General features: G+C 38.4%; 1 protein-coding gene across 8 annotated transcripts in view; it reads right to left on the bottom strand.

The window, feature by feature from the left end:
- PALLD (palladin, cytoskeletal associated protein) overlaps positions 1-24,113 on the bottom strand; it is a 211,753-nt gene that overhangs the window by 43,218 nt on the left and 144,422 nt on the right. The window lies entirely within an intron of this gene.

Raw genomic sequence — 24,113 nt, 5'->3', positions numbered from 1 at the left:
ATGTTCTATGTACTGAATTTAGATTATAATAGGCTATTTTATCTTTTTATCCCATTTTCATAATGTTTTATCTTCCTGTCACCTTCTTTGTATCACATTGTTTTGAAAAACTAACAGAGCAGTCCTCGACTTTGAGAACTGAACTTCTAAAAGCCACTATCAGGAACCGTAACTCCAAGTGCCTGCACACAGTTCTATGGAGGAGCAGAGACGGGTAGATGGTTCCACATCTCTGAAAGTCTCAATAGGAACTGGCTACTGGATTGCAGAGGACATTACAGCAGATGGCATTTTCGGGGGTGCAATAAATCCTTCATACTGAAACGTCTCTGTCAGGCTCACTCGCAAGTTCCCAGTATTAGGATATGTACCAGCTTTGTTTTTCTCTTATATCTCTGGGTTTGTGAAGAGCATAAAAATAATTTGTTTAGAGGAACAACGTCCCTCTTCTGGGAACCACCCTATTATTTGCAGTTTAATCATCAACTCCTCAGTATAACCCAGTCTGCGTACCTTCTAAACCCAAAGGTTCTTATGGAAGCTCCTCTATCCAGACTACCTGTCTTGGAGGGTGAGGTTCTCCAAAGGTAGGGGGACGCTGTCCAAGCCTTGAGGGAATATGTCATACACAAAACGAACCCTGTCCAGGCAGGGTCTACCACAAAGTGTGGTAAGGGCACTGAAGTTTATTCAGTGTTTTACAACACAATATACGAAGTAGATTGAAATAAATCGCCACAGATAAAGAACCAAGACTAAATGACATTTTCTATGTTATAACTTTTTTTAAATTCCTGATTTTGGCCCTCCTGATCTAAACAAAAGGAGCAAATGGAAAGCAGACAAAGAAAAGCAATTTTTCTTTGAAAGAAAGAGTCCTCTCTATCTCATGTATAGAAGAATAATGGGCTCATTTCTGTCTCAAGTCATTCCTGAGCAAAAGCAGACTAGCCCCTTCACAATCCTACCAGCAATCTGCCCTTTGAGAAACAGATGGTGCAGTTCTACAGCAATATACAAAACATACCTCTGAAATGAAAGTACAGGAATATTTTGAATGATAATAATCAGAATTAACCACAACTTTAAAAGCTTGAGCTAGTTTTCTAAACTCAGATTTGAAACCAATGCCAGAAAACCTCTGTATTTGTATTTTGGGGTAACAATTCACCTCCATGAAATCTACCTTCCAATGAAAGCCTAGCTTCTAACTCCGTATGCCTGCTTCAGAATCATGCCAGAGCTCTACCAAAAGGGAAACAGTCACCATCATGCTGCATGAAAAGGCAAGGGCTCTTCTCAGGTAACACTGACCTCCATGTCAGCAAGCATCTATGTTTAGATATATTTTTATATGTATACATTTAGATATATGTATATGTGTACTTAGGTATTGGTACAATAAAATCCAGGATGGAATATTTTTTCCTATTTTATTAATTTATTCAAATCAGAATCTGTAACATACAGTTATATCTCTAGCTCCTTGGCAGCCCAACTGGACAGCAGGAAGGCAGAGACGGAATGGAGAACAGGAAGCGGTGAGAGCTTGGGAGCTGCTGTGGTTCCCTCACGAGGTAAGATTCACAGCACTTCTGCATCTGTGGCTCTTAGGGAGCTAGCACTGCAGACTTGCCAGGTAGCTGTTAAGCTAGCTCTTAAACACACCATTTAATTTGCTTTCTACAACCATAATACTTGTATTTTTCTGGTATAAATGGTACTGTTGAAAATGACTAATTTTCTAAACTTCTTCTGATTGTTACTAAAGAGACTGAAATACACACACCAACTCATCTGAAATTTGACAGTAGTCACTGGTATCTGGAATTGTACTCCAGCAAAATTCCTAATATATTTTAAAGTTCTCCACCAGATTCATGAATAGTTGAGAGTTGCTAAAAATGAAAACCACAACTTACGCTAGCACAATTCAGAGCTGTACTGAAAAAATATACTCAGAATAGAAAAGTAATTCCAACTAAACTGTCCACTGAAGGAATATTTACTAATTTTTAGAAATGTTAAAAATGTACATGTATGACAAGGCAAGAAGATAAAGCAAAGGGAGAACAGATGCCCCTTGTTACAAAAGCCACAATGTATTCAACACACAGACAGCCTTCAGGCTGTATTAATACAAATATGTTTACTCAAGCATTAAATTTCTTGATGATGAACAATCCCTCACATTGTGAGAAAGAAATGTGGACTGTTTTAAATCCTGCAAGGGTTCACGCTTATGTAAGACTGGAATTATCAGTTAACATAAAAACTGGAGGTGGGGGGGGGAACACACGACAAAAAAACAGCATCACTTTCTGTTCTACCCTGCAAATATTCAGAGATATTTTTCACCTATAGTAACAGATTTCAGGGAGGATGCAGGTTGTCACTACAATTTAATCCTCATGCTGAATAATGAGAGCGCTACAACTAGGAACCATCTCCACCAGCTGCAATCCTTTAATGTTTTTCTTATTTGCCCTCCAAAGCTTAACAGTTTGAGAACGCAGATTTAGGACAAATAATATTTTTCATGTTTCAGGTTAATATACAAGAGTGTACTACACTGCCCTAGTGAGGCCCCATCTGGAGTACTGTGTCCAGTTCTGGGCTCCCCAGTTCAAGAAAGATGAAGTGCTACTGGAGAGAGTCCAGCGGAGGCCTATGAGGATGATGAGGGGACTGGAGCATCTGTCCTACGAGGAGAGGCTGAGGGAGCTGGGCTTGTTCAGCCTGAAGAAGAGAAGGCTGCGAGGGGACCTAATAAGTGTTTATAAATATCTCAAGGGTGGGTGTCAGGAGGATGGGGCCAGACTCTTTTCAGTGGTGCCCAGTGACAGGACAAGGGGCAACGGGCACAAACTGAAGCAGAGGAAGTTCCGTCTGAACATGAGGAAACACTAAAAAGTGGCAGTTGTACCTGTGCCCATTTTCCATTATGATTTGATTATCTGTCAAAGACATCAAGGTAAGTTCTGTACTAAGGAAACCAACAGTGGTGATAGTGCCAGCACTCAGAGAACATAAGCAATTCTTTCAGAGTCAGGAACCATTTTTCATCTCTCTATACCACTGCAGGGACATTTTTCAAAATATGCACCAGTGAGATAACACATTTAGCTTGGGTACAGAAAGAGAGGAAATTGTGCTCCTGTGCACATTCATTGTTCCCAAAAGTCATAAAGAAACAATACAGCTTTAGCAAAAAGGCTAAACTTCGTATCTGGTTTGGTTAGTTCATACGAATTAGTCTGGTAGTCAAGAATCTGTCTGGCTTAATAAAGCAATAGCAGTACATAACTAGCGCACAGAAAAAAATGATACAGGTAACAAGTCTTATTGATAAAGGAAGCAAAAAAGTGTTATATTATTAAGAGGTAAATTGTAACAAGGCATTAATAGCAACACAAGTTCCAATTTACAGCTGAATTGGCCTAAAGTGCAGGAAGTCATGACTCGGAATGCAGGATTGAACTGGCCTGCAAATGGACAAATAGGTCTTCTGCATCTGATTGTGCTGTACCATGTGGCAAGTTATATTCTGTGCTGATTGGTATATATTCAAAGAAAATATGGGGAGAAAAAATATATATCAAAGTTTGAAAAACACTACTAGCCTAAAATCAAGAGTGAACAGAAGAAAAGATGGATGGCCACTCCTCTTCTTCTAGATGTAGTAGGATACGTTTTCTCAGTGCTGTCACTGGAACAGCGCATGCACAGTTGTCTATTTATTTATTTATTTAACATTTAATATATTTGGTTAACAAAATGCTCTATAAATCATCACACTTCATCTACCACTGGCCATCAAAGTTAGGAGATTTGCTTCTTTTTATGCCTACCCACCAATAGTCACACTGGGCATAAAACTGGACCTCCATGCTTTCAATATTAACATTCCAGTATCTGTCAAGCGTCTGTTCGTTGGGTTATACGTAAAGATGACTGCTTTGTACTATTGAAAAAGATATTATTATGAGGGAGAATAAATATCATACTAAAAAAGAAAAAAAAATAGTGTAGCTACTGGGTGCCATGATACTAAAGGGAGCACACAGGTGCTGTCAGTGTGGTTTTAGGAAAATTAAAACTTTAGCTAAGTTTTAAAACTACTTGGAGAAATTTATGTAGTTTCTGAGCCTAAATTCTAGGCTCATTTACCAGCCATTCTGTATTCACAAACAGTTCTAATGTTTGAGCAGGTCGCTGACTCATGTAAAGCTTGGATATTACCAACTGACCCATCAATAGTCTATGTCACTGAAACTCACTGGAGGTATCCTCTTCTTAAAATACCATATGAAAAGGAACCACTGGAAATCAATATATAAAAACTGGTATTTATATGAAATAAATATGTACATCTGAGATTCTCCCACTACGACAATATGACTTACTTTAGGTGTCAGCACCATCTTAGCAGCATAAAGTTTTAGTACTATACCATTCTTTCTGAAGTCCTTCTAGACAAGCAAAAATAACCCCATCAACCACATACGCTAACTTTTGTAGAACAAGGAGATGCACCAGCAAGTAACAGCAACTGCTAAGGACAGCAATAATTTTTCAGCCTGGTTCTCAAGAGCATTAGAAAGTGAAAATAACACTACAGCACTACTCACAACTTTTGTGATGTTTATTCAACTAATGCAATCCTAACGCAATTATATCTAGTGGTCAGTCCAGTGCAGGATGCTCTATCCCTGTCATGCAATCCAGGTTTGTAATCTCAATGAAAGTCACGGCAGTGAAAAGAAAGATACTTCAAAGCATGAATAACTGTGTAGTCTCTGCACACTGCAGACTTCCCAGGGCATGTGAAGTTTCTGCCGTATTAGGGATTGGTATCATCCAGAGACATTTCCAGAACTACTGGGAGAATTTTTCCTCCCAGATGCGCTCTTAGCTGCCTTTTAAAAGCACTGGTGAAGCCCACCTCGTGCACTAACTGAAGAAACAACAGCCTTTCACTGCTTCCCTGCTGTTGTTCTCTGGCACCTGAAACAGGGAACAAAGAACTACCCCTCCACGTTACACCGCTGCTTGGCTCCAGCTGCAGCTAAGAGCTTGTTTAGGAACGGACAAACTGCTTCAACTTTCTTCCCCAAACAGGCTAGCTGATAGACAAAGCTCTGGTTAAGTGAAATATTCATTTCGTTGCAAAGAAACTGAAATAAAAAAAATAGCTGAAGTGTCTCAGTGTTTGCACGTGTTGTAGCATTGCATATAAATATTTCTGCAAAGAGTTGGCAAATGCTCAATCTCTTCATGCCCAGCAGACTCTCTGTGGACGATACTCGTCACAGAGCAGAATAAAAACTCCAGCAGCACCAGCAAAACAGCGGCAACAGAAAATCTTAGTAAAATGAAAACACTTGACAGTGTGGCAGATGTACCTTATGTCAGCTATTGCATTTAGAAGACTGAAAAGAACTCCTTGTAGACTTGGCTGTAACAGTAGACATAACTTTATCTGCTCATATAGGCTGATAACATCTTTTTGGTTTATCAGCTTAAAACATTTTTTTTCCAATCAGCAGCTTGCATTGATTGCAGTGATACTTGCCTGATGGAATAACTCTGTGACATATTTTGTATCAGGAAAAATCTTTTAAGATGTGGATCTCCATTGATCTTGCTGGACTAATTTTGACAATAAAATAAAGTTTATAGGGCACTGTCAGTTCTTATCTAGCTAAACATGTACTTCAGCAGTGTGAGTTTGGGGGTTCAGTTTTTTTGGTTTTAAAAGTCATCTTCATCAAAGCATAAAAGAGACAAGAAAAATTATGATACTCAAAATGTTCCTAAAGCACCCTTAGATATGCAGAGCTACTGCTTATTACAACTGCATGATAAACATAATTATAACGAAGACATCTTAGGCAAGTCCTAGGGACTAAGTTGACTTGCAGCCTTACTCCATGACTGAATTCTAGATCTCACCATAATTTCCCCATTGCTTGTTATAAAACAAAAAATTAATACCTATCAGCAGAATTACTGAGCAAAGGCAAAATCCACCCACAGTACACAGAAGTCACTGCAGTCAAAATACATTTTTAAATATTCAGAATATATTCCGTTCCTGAATTGACTGAACAGACCTGACCAGAACTAACCTCATTCCCTATCACCATGCAGAGAAACAACGTATCCTGAAATTACGCACATTGGGACACAGACACTCAACTTGAATTAGCTTCTTCTGCTGGCAACACGTAAATTTAAATAGTATTTCCCTAGTAAATAAAGTGATTTTACAGTGAAAATTTAACACTTTTTAACTGCTAGCTAACTGTACAGTACATGTTCTGCACTTGTGCTGAAAAGCTTAAATGGAATACCTTACATATAAATGACAAAGCAAATAATTGCTTTTGTACTTTTGAGTGAAAATACATTCCATAAAGATGATTCACTTCCAGTACTATTTATTTCTTAATACATTAAGTAACCTCAAGTGTGAAAGACCTATACAGTAAGGACTTCTTCCCTGACTTAAGCTGTGCCTCATGTGATGTATTATATCATAAAAAAGAAGAAATCAAATGGGTAAATTGTGTAATGACAAACACTTGTTACAGCCACAAACTGGGCCAGTGATTCTGAATGGCTGGTCCCTTCTCTAAAACTGTTTTGAATATTGCTTAGCTCTCAGCTGAAAGGAGTCAACCTGCTTACCCAGGGAAAACAAGAGGAAGCACCTAGTTTCAGTTTTCCCAAGTAAAATCGTAACCAACATGGTGACTGGCCAAAAACAAGGAACCACATAGACTGGCCTTTCTCCTAAGAGGACACGAAGGACACATCTGCTTTTGTGCTTTAGCTTGGATGAGAAATGTGCTTTTGAAGCAAACCTCCAACTGTTCCCACTTGCTTGTTCTCCAGTTCTCCTCCTGGAGAAGCCTCTCAAGAACATGAACTGACTTCCCATCAGGTGAAACGAATGTAACAGTGTCCAGCCACTAACGGGCTTCAGTCCGCTGGAGCAGGCTAGAGCTAGTCCAAAGTGAAAAAACAAATCCCCAAACTCAGTGACTCTGAAATACGTAGCGTAGATATCATGCCCTCAGCACGTTTTTTCACTCTTCAGGGCCACTCTTGTTTCTGTGTACTACTTGCTAACATAGGCCGTACATACAGAGTAGATGTATAAACCAGCATGAGGTGTCTAGCTAAACCACGGAAGCTAGAAGGCATTTAAAAACAGCAGTGTATACCACAAGAGATCCTGGCTTTATATTTTCCATAAGTCTCAATTTCTGGCAAGTTAAACACATACCTTGCTAAACAAATATGCTGAAAATTAATCTTTTCATTTTATTTATAGTTTCTTGAAATGTTTTTTTAAGTGTACAGCATACTGACGTATAATATATTAAAAAATAAGGTATCATGCATATTATTTAACATTTACACATTCAGAGACAATGTGTGGACCCATCCTAGACAGCAGTTTTACTGTTTTTTATGTTGCAGTACAGATTTTACTATTTGATTGCCTGCAGCTGACCTCCAGAATTCAATTATTTGCACTCCTTCCTTCTGCCCTGCAGTAAAAACCTCCCAGACAAAACAAACATGTCTTGTGTCTTCAGTGTGATCACAGGGTAGTCCGTAAAAACCTAGTTCCAAATAAAAGTGTATTCCTCAAGATTTAAACCCTGACAATTATGAAGGAAGATTTTCTCTTTACAGACTCCTTATTTTGATGACTCACGCACCTTCTTAGCCTGGAAATGGACACTCTTGGAGAAGGAATATTGGCCTAGAAATAGCACTTGACTGATTTGAGGGTCCCAAATTATTTTTTTCCTACGTTTATTTATTAAGATTAGATTTATGTTAAAATGAACATTCCAGAACGGATGACATGAGAAGCGGCTCATCTGTCCCTACAGTGAGAGTCAATTTAGTTCAGATGTAAAAGTAGCAATACACATCTTTCACGCTGAGGTCAGCAGCACTTGTATGCAAAACCTTCTCTTCAAGTACCACAACAACTTGGACTCCAAACTATCCTCTACCTCATAAACAGCTGAGAGAGAAAAAAGAAAAATCTTATCTGGCTGTGGTTTAATATACAACCCCCATAGCTCCATATCGAAAATGTAGTTTTGGACTCGTAGGTTACTTTAAAGAAGAAGGATTTTGACAATACCAAAATTGGTAGTACTACAGTCATCATATGGATCATATGATTCTTCCTCCGTGAACCATGAGATTCCATGTGATCCTCTGTTCCTCTCAGCAATACTCAAATCGTGGTACAATGCAGCTCCGTCTTCCATTTTTCTTCTCACTGACCTCCCTCTCTCTAACTGCTGCCTTCTCATCTGTCTCCCTGACTCTTCCCTTGGGCTATCACCACCTCTTCACCAACCCTTGTGAGCTCCAGAAGGGCTACCTAGGGTGTACGATACCAAAATTCATGACTTGACCTTCTACCTCACTTCATATGCTAGCTTCTCTAGAAAAGCATACTTCACTCTTTGGAAAACACTGGCCTAAAATACTCTTGTCTACTACAGTTTTCTACTGTGAACTAAAGGGTAGTTATTCTAGGTGTCAGAACCAGCAAGACCCTTGTGTCTCCGGGCCAGTTTACTAAAGCTACTCTGTAGTCACAAATAAAGCTTAAATAGTACACTGATCCAGTTTCTCATTGGAAGGATTCCTCTATTCCTTTTCCATTTCAGGGAGAAGCCTCACAGCATGGAACTGAATTGTTACACAATAACGAAAGCGTATGGATTATTTGAGGTCAGCTAATTGATTAGACAATTCATACAAAATACGATGAGAATTTTTTGCAGAACAAGGAATGATTAAATGGAAGTCAGAAAGCCAGAGACACCAAAGAACACTTAAAATATTGCAGTTTTCGTCCTACAGGGCAAAATAAGGCAAAGACATTTAAGTTCTGTGACGATTTGTGCCATATATCAGGGAAAAGTGAGCACCCAAATTTGCAGAAAGACTGAGCTGCTTAGTGTTTTTTGTTTGGAGGAAAATAAGTTCGCTTCCCTACAGTCATCCTCTTTTGCATGCCAAGACACTTAGACTTACCACACTAATTACATTCTCACGCCCTAAAGGCAATGTTGTCTGAAGCTGTCCGTTTTTTGGTCATTTCATAAACCTTCAGAGACTGCAGTTTTCCAAATGGATTTGGAGACTTCAATATTATTTAAATAAAAACTAATCCACCATGCCTTAGTTTTAAAAATAGGGAAATAAACTTTGCTAAGCAAGAATTGATAGCACATAATTCTTGCTGTACACTGTCCAAACAATACTTCACAGATTAGTTATGTCTGATCTTCTACACTAGGGAGAACTTTTGTCCTCAAGAGCCTAATATTAGAAATGGCTTCTCATGATCCAAGGTTTTTTGTTTTGGTTAAATCTGTCTTGTGTTTAAAATCCGATATTTGAAATTAAGAGGAATCTGCAAGGCAGAAGGACCAGCCTGATTAACATACTTCATAATTGCAGGAAATGTTTTTCAACCCTTAGTTGACTCAAAATTTTTTCTCATGATTTTTTAGCAGCATGATCTACTTCCCTAATGAATCATTCAGGACAAATGAGAAAAGGTCTGCATACTTGGAAATAGCAACAGAATCTTGCAATCGTTCTGAAATCCTCTATATATTAAATAGCTTTATATTTTCAAAACAAGCTCCAGCTGTGTAAAACAATGACACATGATTTGTGCTAGGTCTAAAAGATCCTTTGCCTTTTTCTTCTGGCCTTGCAGCACTTCAGTTTGCTGTCTTGTTGCTCTAATTCTTCTAGTCGAAAGAAGACACAGAGGGAAATGTTCTCATCTCATCTTTGGCATCTCACTTACAGGAGTAGTAGTACAGCCTCCTAGACAGTGAAACCTCCAGAGTGCAGTTCAGAGTGTGTAAATTAGATGTTAAATGTCAGAATGTATGAAGACCCTCTTAAAGAAGCATCTTTAGAAGTCATCCCAGTAAAGCAAAGGCTTCGAAATGAAGACAGGTGACTCAGATTTGAGCAGAACACACATAAAATGTTCAACACTTCCTCAGTAATGCAGATAAAAATAACACTACGCAAAATTCTTGCCCCTGCCCACAACTTAGTAGCTCATGAGTCAACATGCAGATCTCATAATACACCACACTGTTTCACAGTAATACTGGACTTAACGTTTATTTTATTAAAAGTACCATTTTTTTTCATATGCATTATGTAGTTAATGAGTATGACAGCTCTTACTGATCAGCAGCTAACAACTGTACTCAGCTACCCGTGGTGGGGAATATTCTTTTAGGCGGACGTAGTATCAGGGAGGATCCATAGTTCCAACACTACCACGCCCAGCTAGGGTCACCACATAGGAGCAAAATTAACAGAAAAGGTCAAACTGTTCAACAGCATTATGAAGTAACATTGTTAGAGACAGGAAGAAATCTTGTGATTATTTATCAACACCATCAGCTGTAGAACAAAGAGTTGAACATAAACCAGGCAAAAAAAAAGGGACTCCTTTACACATTTAAAATGTAGTCCTAAAGGAAAGTCAGAGAAGGTAATCAACAAAAGAGATACCAAACTGATTTCAAACATCACAACAAAAGCACAGGAATGCACTGTAGTCTGGGTGAAGATGAATGCAAACATTTGAGACCAGAAGATCAGACTGAAATGTGTATGGTAAGATTGGTTTTAGTCACATAGGTTAAATGTGAGGACATCTGCATTGCTGAGTCTAAAAAGACTCAGATCAATGTAAATAACGTGATTGTACTTTGTGTTCTTTAAACAATCAGCAAAATAGTTCAATTAAAATGTTAAACAATGCTTTTCAGCACAGAAATACATATGTTGCAAGTATAAATGTTAAAAGATACTCTAGAGTCTTTCTATGGAGCAAAGATGGTATTTACTTTTCCCAAGTTCAACTTGTTTTATTTCAATAAAATGCCCCAAAATCTTTTTATAATTATTTCCATTGCATATAAACATAATCTTCTGGTATTAGTAAATTAGCTTGGCTAAATATAGCAAGGAGCACTCATGTTTTATGGGGCATTTTCTTTGGTATGCAGCTAATATAAATAAAATGAGTGGAGAGGAGTTGGCAGTATTCCACTGACATTACATCACTTTTCCTTAATAGGAAACCTCTCTGCCACTAAACATCTTGCTTTAAACACTCAGAAGTGTCCACAAAGTCTTCAGTGAGGATCATCATATAAGGCCAGAGGACTAGAACACAGAGCTGGAGCTTCCGCTACAACGTTGAAAAGAGAACCGCTAATGAAAACAACCCTTAAGTTGTCACCAGCTGCAGAGCAAGAGTCTCAATCTCTAATAAAAGATATGTGTGAGATGTACATAATTCCACTAAAAAGCAAAGGATGAAGTTCTAATTCCTATGACTTCAGTAGTCTCGGGATTTCCTCTAGGAACTGCAGAAAGCAAGAAGTTAAAAAGAGAGGGCTTAATCCACTGGTGAAAAGCAGGACAGAGAGACAAACATCTACTGTAACTTTATTTGCTGCTTACTCTTCGTGATCCAGAAAAAGACAAACCCTCTATTTTATGGTACCATCAGTATCGTCCCTCCTTTCTTGTATGACATTATTTTCAAGAAATTAGTTAATTATTGTAAAATATTATATGATATTCCTTTACCAAGAGCCAGATGTCACCACCCATGTATATGTCGAGCTTTTCACCAGAAACAATAGGACTCCTTGATTGCACACAGTAAAAATAAATTAAATGTGGAGTAAAACCCAGTGGACATACAAGTTTTTTTCCCCAGAAGAAGACAATCCTTGCACTCAATTTTTTGCATCTGTAACTGAGATTGCTTTTCGTCTCTCAGTATATGACACAAACAATAAAGTCTAGCAATCAACGTAGTACATGAAGAATAAAAGTGTCTGGAGAAATTTATGTCCATGCTATAATTAATGTAAACATAAATTCCAGTTATTGTATTTCTAATGTGCAATTGCTGAGCAATAGTCCAACTCCTGCTTCAAGTCTCCAAGCAGCATTTGCTGGCATGGAATTTTATGGACAGCACAATTTATTTAGGCACTGTCACACACACAAAAACACAAAAATGCATTTACCACAGTACAAAAAGTCAGGGTAGGTCATTTTGTCCTCTGCTTTTTCCAAAAAAGTTTGAGAGGAGTTCACTGCGTGGCTCCTACCGCTGTAGCTGCAGCTGTGCAACGTACTCTCTTTGAAAATTTACAGTAAATGTTGCCATGTTTACATCAGTGACCCTCAGGAAAGAAAATGCTAATCAAGTTAAGGTATGCAGCACATAAATGTAAGACGGAGTACACTGAACAGCAGCACTGTGACTGCTCTGATTTAGGAATCACATGGTCTTACAGTACGATGGGTTCTCTGTCTCCCTTACTCAGTAAGACACCCCCAAATACTTCTGTGTGCCCCTCCCTGTTCTTTCACATCCAGTTGTGACGGCACAACAACTTAGGACCCTTATAGTAGAAGGGGCAAGTGAGTTAAAAGTTGAAAGTAACCCTAGAATTTGAGTGGACTGGTGATTTTGTTTGTCGGTCAGATTTTTTTCTCGGTTTCTTTGGGGGATTTCAGGTGAGGTTTTTTGGGGTTTTTTTATACTTGGATCTGTTCACTGCTTCAGATTAAAGAGCAGTCATGCAAAGGGTTCTGCAGGTGCAACAGAAGGCTGGTGCTTGTCCAGGAACAAGCACCTGCAAGCTGGGCTTCCCACAGCTCATGCTGCTGGTGAGGAAGTCCCTTCCAAGGCAGGGTTTGTGAAGCCATACCTTTAGTGTGTAACTGTGAAGGATAAGAAGGAACATCTATGTCCACTCGATTTCTGAACGGCAGTGTAAGAACAAGATCTTTGTGTTTTAATAGACAGTTTTAGTTCAACTGCCCTAAAATTAATGAAGTCTTTAATGGAAGTAAAGCCAACTTTTAGGTTACAGCAGAGAAAAGTGATTTTAAACTGGTTAGTGTGCACAATGAATAACTGAAGTAAATTTCACCTCCATTGCTGGAACTATCTAAAGATTTCAAATGGAGGGTATTTGTGCAACATTAACACACTCTCCAAGTACACAGTGCAGGCCTTCCTTTCATTAAAAATGAAGACATGTAGCTTAAGACTTGATTGCCTGAATGACAAAGGTATAAATAACAATATTCTGTTGAACAGTTTCCTCTTTGTGTACTTTTGTTGATCAGTGAATTGACTACTTACTAAATATGTAGGTTTTCTTTATTCTACAAATATATGCAGAATTATTAGCATCAGCCAGTGCTCATTTTCTACAATATCATTTTAGCAGTGGTTTCAATTGACGCCTAGTTTTCCGAAAAGGTCAGGGAAAGCAGAGGAATTAAGTTAGACTCAAACCACAATTTAAAATAATATGGCATCTATACTTACCTAACATTAATCAAATCGTAGTTACAATAAAACTTCACCAAAATCTGCTGACTGGATGACACAATTCCTGCTAAATAAGTTACAATTCTCTGTTAAGTTTCAACTATTGTACTGTGTTGCACTGTCATTTTGAAAACAGAGAAAACATCTGCTAAAATGAGCTGTAATGGAAAAAATTCAGCTGCGAGTCTCTCTTGCTCATCCATCCTAGCACTGTTACTATGCAAGTTAGCCTACTATATATAGCAGCCACAAGAGGAACTGATATGCTAGCTGGGCATGTACATGTTGAATCTATCATCTTTTTATTTTATCACAGAAAAAACAAGCTGCAACAGCTTTCCAAACTTGTGTAAATGAATTCAGCAATTCACACCAGCAGCCAATTCGTTCAGGCAGACAGACTTTTCACTGAAACTAATGGGAGCAACGGTAATTAGTAGCTCTGAAAACCAGGCAACTTTTTGTACCAATTTAACTTCATTCAAACAAATTGAAAATTTACATTTGAAAATTCATCCATGTATTACAATAATTTGTTTCAAATTTTAGTTTGTGCTTTAGGAGTAATTTTTTAGAGGTGAATTAAGTATCTCGGTAATTTGCCTTTACTTAAATGGCACAGAAATGCTTGGAGATTGCAAAGGTTTCACACCCAGTTAAGTCCAATCAGTAGTGACAGAAATGGAGAACATCTGATTAGCACTTGGTAGTGTGATTGAAGTGAGTCAATCTCCACTCTCTTACCAGAAAAAGCTGTCATGAAGTCTAAATATACTGCTTCTCATGTCAACCTTTATTAGCAGTTTTTAGCAGTGAAAACACAGAAATTTCTTTCATGCCTGGAAGATGTTCCTATACATAAAGGAGCATGGAAAGTTTTTTGTGGATGTTAACTCAGTGCCCTGGTGTCACCCTGGAGCCTTTTCCAAGTTTTAATTAAACATTCAGATCACAGGGAACACTTATCATGGCATACAAGTCCAGGTAATTCAAATACCAGTGAGGAATGACATCATCTGCTTCAAAAATTGGAACAGAAAAACCTTCTCATTAAGGGGTGTGGCAGAATTTCTCAGGAGCTCAGAATAACCTCTTAGCTAAATGACCATGGAAAAGGCAATAATATGCAACTTGCAAAGATTCACACACATTTATAATAGCTGAGTTTCAGGTACTATTGCTGTATTTTGGCATCTTTTATGGTTTACACTGTCTAAACTTCGTTACTGCTACTTAACGATTTGATTGTCTGAGCTACAGAAAAGCTACAAAGATACCAACTCTTCCCTGTACAGACAATTGTAGAAAAATTAATAATTTTAAATTAAAATATGAATTCTGCATTGCAAAACTAGCATAAGATGACTGCAAGCCAAAATAAATTAGATCTTGAGAAAGCTCACATGGTGAAGTTTCAGAAGAAACTGTACCACCATCAGGTGAATAACAGTTTAAAATGTCTAGAAATACTATAGAAATCATAGAACAGAATCCTAGAACGTTGTGGGTTGGAAGGGACCTTTAGAGGCCATCTAGCCCAACCCCCCTGCAGTGAGCAGGGACATCTTCAACTAAACCAGGTTGCTCAGAACCCCGTCCAACCTGGCCTTGAAGGTATCAAAAGGTATCGCCTCCATTACCAGCTTTAGTTAACAACCATTTGTACTAATTTCCTGCAGCAGTCTTATCCTACAGTACTACAGTTTAAAAATGCTGCTTTTCCCTCTGTTTTGGACTAGAAAACTAGAGATGGAGGAGTCATTTGGGCTGGTCTATAGGCAGAATTGTACCAGAATAGATTCTCTTGCTGCAACAGGTACTCCAGACAACTTACGTGTACACACTTCTTCTGGAACAGAAACAGCCAAGTTTAGAGCTAATGAGGTATAACTAATTAAACTTCACACTTCCTAGAGACTTCTATAACTTTATGCTATTCCCAGCCACAGCCTGACTTGGCAGAGCCTGAATATGATGTACAACACTATCATTTATGATTGCTTACGTATCCTTCAGTTTTCAGGCCAGTGTGTAAACTGATCGACAACAGTAAATGTAATCCTAATTTTACTGGGGAACAAATGGGAAATGGCTTTTTCACAAGTCCCACATGTTCCAAAAGATGCCTTCACCACCTCTTTCCTATCCTTTATGCAGCGTGCTGCTGTTACCTCTACCAACTACGAAACACACATGACAGCTTAAACTATTCTACAGACTTCGCCAGTGGTCAGTGGTTTTAGCAAACTCTACATTTCTCGAAGGAAGGGCAATTAACTGAGAAACTAATCGTATTGGTAACGCCCCTCCTGTTTAAGTGACTCTTCTCAAAGACATTTTCAATTTCATGGAAAACAGTGGACAACCTATAACAAAAAGCTTGATGAATTTGAGGTAATTAAATAGAGGAAGCAGTTGAGAATAATCTCAACAACCAGCCACAAAGATTAGTATCAGTAACTCAGAAAGCTTGACAACAGATTTCTGTGATTCTTCCTCTATGACAAAAAACATCAATGATGACAGAGAGACAATTTCCCTAACTCAAAAAGCACATTAAATATTACTTAATTATGGCTTTGTGAAGAATTTAATCTCTTGGACAAGCCGCTTCTGTCTTGTATCGCTCTCGATATGAGGCCCTGGCATTTTTTAAACATTTCCCTTTATTAAAAAGGTACTATTCACATGTTTTAGAAACGTCTCCCAAACACCCCAGTTTCACTCTAGTTAGTCAATCCTTTATTACTCTGCTTAACCAACATTGTTCTGCCAGGACTGGAAATTCTGGTGGCCATGCCAAACCTTTTTGGAAAAAAGGAGGATACTTAGTAAAAATATTAGGCATCCCAGAGCTTTGTACGTTCGTACAAACTCACTTAACCCCCCCAAACTTTCATCTACTACACATCAGCTTCCTGCTTAAACGCATTCCAATTCTATTCTTCTCTGCTCTTTAGCAATGAGCACGTTACTTCAAATACTAGCATTGCAAACAGTTCCCCTAATTCCGTACTCATACAAGAACTCACTCAGTAAACAGGGCCCGTCTTTTGCATTTGTAGGCATTAATACCTAAAGCACAAACATGTTTTAGTTGCAAACTGATAACTGGCCTCAGTGGCCAATGTAGCTCTTTTGTAATTCATTATAAATCACTGTCCCTAGGTCAGTCCTCTTTTCTAGTTACACACCACCACCAAAAAAGTCCAACGTTTGTACCCAACAGGAATGTTAACTTTACAAATTCATAGAAGTACTACAAAACAGTCTTCAAAGTGTTCAAAGTGAGATGAAATAGCCTGGCCTGGCAGTTAGTAAGAGGAGCAGACTGCAGTCAGAAGATGCATGGATGAAACCAGAGCTATTTTATTGCCTTTTAGTAAAACAACATGCTAAACCTAGCATTAAAAATACCAATACTTGTTCTGAACCAGACATTTCACCACAAAAAGAGCCATGCCCATAGATAATAATCAGATCCTTGCAAAAAGTGTAGGAATGGCTGGCTTCATATCAAGATGTGCGTGGCAAAAGAACCTGAAACAAATTTATAACATTTGCACTCACATGTTACTGCTCTGATTTATTACTGCAGCCTGTAACAAACATCCATTACTTCAGTGCATGTTTCTGGGGTCTGAATTTCTTGATACTTCTACGAACCTGCAGAATCCCTGCTATGATTTGTTTGTGAAAACTTCCAGTGAGGTATCACAGACCAGCTGGATATGCTGAAGATAGACAGGCAATCGCAAAACCCTGTTCCTTTAAAATGACAGCTCATGCTCCAGAAAGCATTGCTTCCCTCCTTAAAAGATTCCTCAGAGTTGAAATCGGGTCCTTGATCTTGGGTGAACTGTGATGCATGTGGTCAGTGCTGAGCTTCGCCATCCTGGGAATGGTTCCACCACAGACTGGTCCGCGTACCACATGACGCGCCTTTGACATCAAGACTAGATTACTGCAATATGCTCCAGCTAGGGCTGCAGAGAGGGCCCGTGTTGCTTGCAGCTGGTTGCTGACAGCAGCCATACAACTGGTAGGAGAGCAAAGAAACGTGGCAAAGAGATCCTGATTTCTGAGTCTTCTGCTCATTTTTCTGGGTATTTCGCAAGATTCAGATAAATGTCATTCACATTAACTGGCTTTTTATACCTATCCATTAGCACGACCACTAAATGTCGAAAGAGTCCGGACACAGGAACCTAGAGTTTTAGAATCAGTTGTATAATTCTTATTTCTAAAGTCTCAGAAACACTTCAAGATGCTGTGTTTTATGGGCCAGAGACAACCACAGAACTAACCTCAGAGTCAGCAGCTGGAAGTTCATTCTTTGTCTGAGAAAATGTTAACATATGACTTTGGTTTTATGTTAATAGGCACTCCTTTTTTCTCTCCATCTATGTGGACAAATATGCATGCAACACTCATCTAATTCAGTTGCACATATTTGAAAGCAGCTTCTGACATTGGGTGTTTATCCCCTGAAAGCTGTGTCCTACAAGCACAAATGTTCCTGAAACACAATCGATATTAAAATTTTTTTTCTTCTTTTTTTAAAAAGAAAGAAGGTGTTTAGAGAGTATTTTAATACAAAGCAGAAAATGGAAGCAATCATTTTCGAGAAATTTCTGATGAACAACTTAAGAAAATATTAAACAGTTAATAACCTCAGAATCTCCAGCAGAAACTCCAAAAGTGACTAAAGATAAAAGAATGGAAACCACATGTAACATCCTAGAGACTCATAAGACAACATAATGTACTTTCAATATAGTTTGAACTTCCGTAGTCTCACTTTATAAATTGGATTTCATATGTCTGCAGAAACTGATAGAAGAGGTGTCTCTCTTTTTTACGTTCCATACAGATCTCTAAATTTTTATAAAAACAGAAAAACTATGAAGATTTATTGGAAATCAAGACTTCCCCCCTAGAACATAGTCAAGCAGTATGGCAAACTATTTATGCGTGAAAAAATAGGCTACAAAGGTCACACATGAAAGAATAATCATGTGATTTGGTGAGGGCATTGAACTTAGGCGTGTGAGAACTATCATGGATATATGAAAATTACCAGGTAGCTTAGAAACAGAAAAACAATAGAACTTGGCCATGTCAGATGAGGAAACAGGTCTGCTATGGGAAACACAAAAGTCTCTGACTCCTCACTGAAAAGCATCTGCACGTTATGGACCAAAATACAGTCTGGTGGCTTGTCAGTTGAGTAATACTGATGAACACTTCTGAAGCCCAGCCACTCTGTTCATGCAAAGGTCTCAAAGACATTAGCAGCTACGTACCAACACCTCTGACAGTGTGGATATCAATACTTCCTTTAAATTTTCTTTAAGTAATTCTGATTTTAGGCACCTCAAATTTGCACAGAACTAAACAGCATCATCTTGCAACAGACTCGCCATCAGTAACGCCATACCAAGTAACTCACGCTTTCATTTAATTCCCTAAAAGTTTTGACAGGAAACACAGATCACACACAAACACAGAGTAGATGAAAGTACTCCATCCACAAAATATTATAACCACCTCTGGGGTTTTCAAAGCCTCACTTGTACTGAAAAATTCACTAGATCTTCGGTCACTACAAAATACAGCCATACATCAGGGTGTTCTGCTGAAACCTTCAAACACTGAAAAGAAAGGCTTTATATTTCAGAGCCAAATCAAGTACATTGAGGTAGGCTGGAGGAAATACAGCACAACGGGGTTTCTGCACAAGGAAACTCTCATTTGAGCAAAACTTTCTATGTTGCCTTGGTGAATCTCCTCCACTAGCCAAAGTTGGCTATTAAAATTGGTTTGCACTTTAATAGCTGCTTTAAACAAACCATCCCCATGAGTCAGATACAGATTTTTACTTATGCTTTGTATGGACACACACACACACATATTCACACACCATTACATTCACATGCACACAGAAACAGAATTGCATTATCTCCTCTTATAAAAAAATCTGCATTATCTGTTCTTTGCAGTCAGAAATATACTTTTTACACACATCTGCATGTATGTATGCACGTGGTCTTTGAAACAGAACTGAAAGAAACAATTGTGTTTCTAGTGACTACTTTCACACTGTGATTCAGACTATTCAGAAGAATGCATTCAGTCATGGAGAAAAAAAGTAAAAAGACAAAAAAATGCAGCTACAAAAAATAATATAATGTACTTTTTAAGGATAAGTCTTCCAAATTGTGAATAAGGTGCAAAAATGGGTACGAGCAAGCCCAGCTTAAAGCTCGGCCTAAAACCAGCAGGTTGGCTCTCCTGAGAAAAGTTGCTGTAACACATGCAGGTCATGATTTAAACCAGATTTCTATGTTCAGTGTGGCTGAAGAACTGGGGTCATACTTTTTAAATGATTCTGTAGCAGAAGCAGCACAAAAAAATCATAATATTCCCACTCTTTTTCTATTCACTAGAGCCCAGGAAGGAACTCCTGAGGAAGTTTCTCCAGCCCACCAGACACTGCCTGCATGCATTTCTTGCTCTCTGAACTGGATTCTTCTTCTTCATAGGAGAGGAATTCTTTTTAAATAGCAATTTAAAAATTAAATCCAGCTGACTGAATCATCATGTAAATTCAATGCTTTTAAAGCAAAATTCAGTCATTTTCTTGTAAATGCAGAGATTAAAACATTCCCGTCCAAGATCGTAAAAGCAAGGAGTTAAATACTGATGTTGTACACCTAATTCCCTGTGTTTTCCCATTATTCACATGCACACTTCAGGTACTGTGTTGCCTTAATGTGTACAGTAGCATACAAGACAAGAATATCACTCTTCACTGTGAATATGATGGGGTTAGTTCGTTAGTATAAATGTTAACATCACTAAAACAGACTTTTGTGTGTCAATCTATTTTCACGTTTTAGCCTGGAAAAAAAAACGTAACCATGTTGCCAACGAAAACCAAAATATCTTCTCCTGTACATTTCTGCTGGCTGACACACCATGTCTGCAAATAATCGTCTTTCTCTAGAAAGCCTTCACTTTACACAAATCCAAAAGAACAAATGAGACATGTGCCATCTTACGAACATTTACCAAAACTTGGATTCTGTGGCCATGCAGTATAGCATCTCCTGACGCACAGACTCAACCCTTCAACTAAATAACTCTTCCACAGTTTTAAGGCTGAAGTATGAACTCAAGCCCACAATGCCACTTTCTGTTTGAAATATTCTGTAGTGAGCCATGATATAAGATTGGCTTCTTCAAACAGAAGAATTACAAGAATTGTTTTCTTCTTCTCCTCTATTTTAGACCAGCACATATAATGTAGACCATCTTCTGAAACTGGTAACAAACAAAACCCAGAGCCCATTTCTAGGAAGAATTTCAAAAGGAACATTTTTTGGTGACGTGAAGGAATAAAATTCCCCAGTCTCAGAAGAATGCCCTGGGAAGGACTGGAATGAATTCCGAGTAACTGCTGCAAAACGATGGTTTAAGACAATCTAAGTTAATGAACGATTTCTTACCCAAATCATCACCGGAGAGATACAGACACTATACAAACTAAGGAAAGCAGATTCGGTTGTTTCTTGGCTCATCCCGCACAGGTACACCAGGCAGAAGAAGGCCCAGCAATAAATTAAGCCCATTGTATTTATTTATTTATATAAAAATAAATGCTGTTTATCTTAAACTCCTTCCCTTTGTGGAAAAGGAAGGTGCTGGGGAGTGCCATTCACAATACACTCATTACAATCACTTTCTGCTTCAATAAAGGAAATACAAACTTCCTGCCTTGGCAAGGGCTGGAATGTCTCAAGCAGGTGGGAGAAGGACCACGTTAAGTGTCTAGACAGCAATGCAGAGGAACAGTATTCCTTAAGTTTTCTATTCGTATGCTAATCCAGAAAGTATCCTTCACATATGTAAAAAGAACTGCCTTAATTATTGGTTCTCCTTCTATGATAATTACACTGGCACAGGAAGCAATTTTTTTTTAATTATATGAATACCAAAATGTTATATGGTCTGTAAATCTCCAAGAAGTTCTGACACTTGTGGTCACAAAAGACTCTCCACTTTCTGCAGAATAAGACGTTAACATGAGTCTTCTCAGCATACTATAACTTGGTTAGTAATTACTCTGTATGTATTCTTCCTAATTCTTCCAAATGGATGTATTGTCACTATGAAATCATTGCTCAGTATTGCTATTACTGAGTGGGAGCTTCACTACAAAGGGAACTTTATTACTTAATCTAGCACTGAAATGCTGTCTGTTAAGAAAACGGGAATATTTCCAAGACGGAAGATGATTCATGCATACAAAATTCCATAGGTATATTTTGATTAAAGAATATTCCCAGGATGAAAGATTTCCAGCCAATGATTAAGTTCTCAAGAATATACGGGACTATCAATTAATTAATATGTTCTACATAACTCTGAAATTTTCATTGGGAAAATAAAATCTTAGGGCCACCAACTCCTCTCAGGTCAGTCAAGGTCCAGTAGATCCCCAAATACTTGAAAACTCTTTTCTTGGACAGTAAACAGCAAGTGAAAAGACATATGACAATAACATAAAACATTTCATGTAACTAATAGTCCACGTGCTTATCTTCATCTTTCAGACAGTTTCTCCTCACTGCACCCCATGCAGTTCCCTTATCTACATATTTTCTTCTTAGAAACTCAGCTTTTTAAAACCAAAGGTCTTTATCTTTCAGGTTTAGTGCCTACCTCTATTCATAATCTATGGGAAATGATGCTATACACACAGAGAAAATCTATATACATGACATCACACTGATTGATGCTCTACTCTGCTCCCAGGCACATTGGTCCACATTAATGTTGGCATGAGTAAAATCACAAATAAGCTACTTATAGCAGAGCTGGCTGAGCAATTCATTTGCTGTTCGAAGAATGCAGTAATTTCCCATCAAACACATGATTTTACAAGTCAGATCACTTTACTCTGTCCAGCTGAGAACCAGGTAAGTTTAAATAAGGTGAGTCTCTCACGGATCATTTTGAAACAGAGTAATAGAAAGAAATCCTGTACAGGAGAGAAAGAAGGACTTCTCCATGTAAGTGGGCTGACCAGCATCCCACAGGTCACTTCCAGCCAGACCACTCCTTTGTCTTCCAGTGCCCAAAGCCCAACAGCTGAACATTACTCATCAGATTTACCACTGCGTGCTTACAGAAATGGAGGCATGCTGTTCTAACATAGCTATTAGGAATGGCTGCTGCAGTCATGCAGACCACACAGTGGATGACAAAACTGCAGCCCGGCTCCTGTTTGTGGAGCGGTTAGACTAGCATGCCCTCCACAACCGCTGCATAAGCGCAAAAAATTCTTCAGTGCTGGGCAGAGAATAGCGCGTTGCTTTCTGTTACCTGGAACCACAGATCTCAGTAATTACTTCACAAAAATTGTAATTGTACAAACCCATTAATTACTGTAGAATAACACTTTGCAAAGTTTTATATGTTGCAATCATCACGCAGTCTCTGCAGAGAGAAAGCAGTAGGCTGAGGCTAGTCAAAAATAACAGGCCCACAATAATAGGTGCATGAGTGTCCAGCAAGATGAGGTTGGCCAGGACAATACACGTAAATGTTCTGCTCTTACCAAAAAAAAAAAAAAAAAAGCGAAATTGAAGAACAATTTGAAGACAATAGAGAATTTTCTAGGACTTCATTACGTATGAGAACATAAACACAGCAGTGCTTTCTACTGGAATTCTGATACATCAGGCTGCTGATTGTTACTTAAAACACACTTCAAGTTTTCAGAATAGTTTTTTCACTGAAAAAGAAAATTGCTTGGCTCTCACCAAGCTACATGAAAAGCTGTGACATACATCTGCCAACTGCTAACAAACCTTTACCATACATCCGCTGTTCCAATTTTAGGAAAACTTCTATGTCAGACTGCAGTCTACGGCAACTTGGTAAATTCTGACTTTGTGATTATCAGATTTCTGCTGTCTCAAAGATGAGAAAAATGTTTTTATCCAAATGAGACAGTACAAATTCCAACAAAATCCTACGTGCATACTCCTAAGAGTTTCAAAAGTTGTAAGAATATCTGTACACCTCCTACCCAATCTTCCCAGTTTCTTTTGTTCAAACTCTTTGCCCTTTGCCCCCACCTTTTCCCACAGGGTTTCTCCTCCTGGCCAGGAAAATTAGTACTAGCATATTATTTCACAGACAGTCAGTTCTTGCAGGTTTTGTTCCCCATCCAAAAGCAGGATGCAACAGAATCTCTCTCAGAATCCTGTTCTCACAAGTATTTGCCCCCTTTTTCATAGCGAAGTGGTTTAGATGCAATCAACAGACGTGGGCTGAGAGCCGTTTAACTTTTATATGTTTTTTTCCATCCTCTTGTTATCAGTTCTATATCTTAATCCTTCTATGTCTGGTATGCATTGTGAATCACAGACCAGCTCTGGATGCCTGGAATCTGCTGGGCTTCCTTAAGAACATCACCATGACTTTCCCCACCCCAGAACTGTAGTGTATTTTGGTGCACACAGACTTGTGAGTGGTCATAAAACTTTCCATACAATATGTAATACATCTTACGGAGTTCATTTCAGAAATACAAGGTTTGGCCCCAGGAATCATGGTTTTAGTTTAATACAGCCGCAGAGTAACA

Source organism: Opisthocomus hoazin, chromosome 5, assembly GCF_030867145.1.
Source record: "Opisthocomus hoazin isolate bOpiHoa1 chromosome 5, bOpiHoa1.hap1, whole genome shotgun sequence".
Lineage (NCBI taxonomy): Eukaryota > Metazoa > Chordata > Aves > Opisthocomiformes > Opisthocomidae > Opisthocomus > Opisthocomus hoazin.
This window is presented reverse-complemented; position numbering and strand designations above follow the sequence as displayed.